We start from the raw sequence: 2906 nt of genomic DNA, 5'->3' as shown, positions 1-2906 counted from the left end.
ATAAGATAATACCTCACACAAGACCTAAGTGTAAATCCGTTAATCGTTTCTTTAAGTAAAGTCACTTCCAAACGTAAACTTCTGTCTTCAAGGTCCATAAATATATTATAGAATAAAGATACCTGTGACATAAATGTGAGTCTTGTAACATTGTAATGCACATTGTTGTAAGTCAAGTTTGTAATAGTAACTGTTTTATAATGTTACATGCTTTAAATGAAATTGAAAGAATTGAAAGAAATAAATGAGATATTCAGATAAGAATAATAACGTTTGAATTAACGTGTTTAGTATTTGACATTTCGTTTAGCAAAACGTTTCTAGATAACCTTCATGTGATAAAGACATACACAAGTTTGAAATAAAGTATTTCTATCGGAATATGCTAGTTTATACAAATGTTATTCCATTTAACTGTGATCTGGCGAAGTTTCATCATTTGGATACGCACCGTAAGTATATCTGTGGACCCTTTTATTCCCCAAGCATGAATGCTTATTGTCTTTGTATCGATCGAGATCTGTAATTTTAAAAGTACTTTACTCGCTCAAATAAACTTTCCAAACTTAAATAGGAACATTGTTTAAATATTTTCTTTAGAGTTGGAATGTTTACAGAAATCTTTACCTAAATAGTAAAATTTAGGAACAAACGATTTTTAACTTGACTGGAACTATAATAAAAGTGGGTGGTATAGATATTTTAAGTTTAATACCTATAACATATTAGTGATAAAATAATAGTTGAAAAATGTATTTTTACCGTTATACGTAGTAAACTTCCTTAATTACACAAAACACTACATTACATCTGGCTCCTTCAGACACCAGAATAACCCATTTATTATTTCACCACATCTATACAGCACTATTTTCATGCGTTTTCGCTCTGTTTATTTAAATGTTTCTACACGGGGGAAGTCGGTGCCTTTAGGAGATACGATTATTTGAGAGATAATGGTCTGGAGAGTTGATAATGCACAAGAGCTTTACTTAATTGCATGCAAACCTCTGTAAATACTTGTCCGCTACAAAGGGTTTTCTTTTTTTACAAATGGTTCTTGGAGCACAAGAAACGCAACTGTTTTTAATGTCACACCAAGGTCATTAACGTCATACCCAACATAGACATCACGTTCGATTACATCACATTTACTTTTTAAAAATATAACGGGAAGTAATATATAGTATGTACGTTTGAATATTAAGAAAGAAAACATCTTTTCAGTGACTTATTGTAGCAACAGTCAGATACAAATGGTTTTCAAAGGTGTATATCATATGGTGACTGCCCGATGTCAGGACTGGGGAAAAGGTAACTTTAACTTATCACTGGACTTTGGAATAAAATGTAATATTTCGATAAAACTATAAGGCGAAAGACAACACTTTACAGTTATCATATCTGTGCTTAACTACAATAAAACGCACGTGCTGATATTGCGACCGTGAAACCCATTGTTCTTGTTATCGTTCATAAGTCGATCAGTAGTGTATGGTGTTCCTGCATTACTGAGACTTTCATAATAGATATTTGCAATATCGATCAATATTAGAATACAGTTGCTTTTTAATGGTGCTACGTACGAGTATATGTAAAAGTCTGGGCAAAAATGATTACTGTATTTAGGCTTACATCAACAAACTGCATATTCATTGCATTTCTTGTGTTGACATTAAATTTCTTTTTTCGCAGTTTTGTGTCTATATATGAGAACATTATCGTCATGTTTGGATCACCAGCATCTGTTTTAGCACCGATTTGAGGAAAAGCTTCCAAAGCAATAACGGTGTCCTAAAAGGAAAAAAGGTCTTCATTTTCCCTTGCAGAATAACGCATATCTTCAAAAAATAATTCATTTCAATTTTACAATTAATTCTGAATGTTGACACTCTGTTGTACTATTTAATCATAATTAATTCAAATATATTTTGTTCGTCTTAAACGAAAACTGTCCATAGCAGAAAATATACATATAATGCGTTTGTTTGGCGTTTGTATTGACGAACTTAAACATTCAACTAAATATCATGCAATCATATACAGTGTTGCGAATGAATATGATAATATTTTGTGAATATTTTCACTGGTAAAAGAAATCTGTACATACCTGTGTAGAAATAAAACCTCCATATGCGTTTCTTTGACCAATTAACCAACGTTGTACCAATAACGACTATATGATATTTCCTGACTCAACGAACGCAAGCGAACCATATGCTGTCATTTCAATAGACACGGCTTGTGTAGATGGTCCGTAATGATATCTTGATACTGGAGGTCTGGAGGTTGATTTGGCTCTTGCCAATATTTTGTACCTGAAAACGAAAACGCGAAGGCTTACAGCTGCATGTAATGCATACTCACCTTCAAAAACATCTAATATATATTACTCCTATTAACAAATAGCCGTCAATGACAGACTATTCAATAAATACGTAATGAAAAACTATTAGACAGCAAGGGTTGATAGGTTTCCGAAAGAAGTATGGATCAGGTGCTTTCCTATATGAATAACTTACAGATACAATGTTTCATAAAGTGTGGAAGTATTAAAACAGTTAATGGTAAAAACCTTCCTAAATAAGTAACTTTCCCCCTGCATAAGTAGAGGATCAGGCTATATCATTTTTATTATTCCTACCTAATAACGTGTTAAAGATGTGAGTATGAAATTGTGCACTCGAAATCAAATCAATATTGCAAACTCTGAGGTACATAGTATACAGACCTCGCAAAGAAAGGGAAATTGGCTGAATAAGCTGCTGCTAGTCTGAAGGTACTTGCCTGTTCCGCCCATTGATAGGTCATCTAACATATCTGAAGGTATTTGCCTGTGCCGCCCATTGATAGGTCATCTAAGATATTTCTGGCACGCCACGCATTGTTGTGTCCAGCAAGCGTTA

At 33.2% G+C, this 2906-nt stretch overlaps 1 long non-coding RNA gene across 1 annotated transcript; it reads right to left on the bottom strand.

Moving 5' to 3' along the window:
• Nucleotides 1-425: 425 nt before the first annotated feature.
• On the bottom strand, nt 426-2288 carry LOC123525964 (uncharacterized). Its single transcript, XR_006681504.2, has 3 exons — nt 2111-2288; nt 1636-1794; nt 426-520 (listed from the first exon to the last, which is right to left on the bottom strand). It is a non-coding gene; the product is annotated as an uncharacterized LOC123525964 (long non-coding RNA).
• Between the last annotated feature and the right edge of the window lie 618 nt (nt 2289-2906).

The sequence above is a fragment of the Mercenaria mercenaria genome, chromosome 3 (genome assembly GCF_021730395.1).
Source record: "Mercenaria mercenaria strain notata chromosome 3, MADL_Memer_1, whole genome shotgun sequence".
In the NCBI taxonomy this organism is placed as follows: domain Eukaryota; kingdom Metazoa; phylum Mollusca; class Bivalvia; order Venerida; family Veneridae; genus Mercenaria; species Mercenaria mercenaria.
Note: the sequence above shows the minus strand (reverse complement) of the source record. Positions and strands in the feature narration are given on the sequence as shown.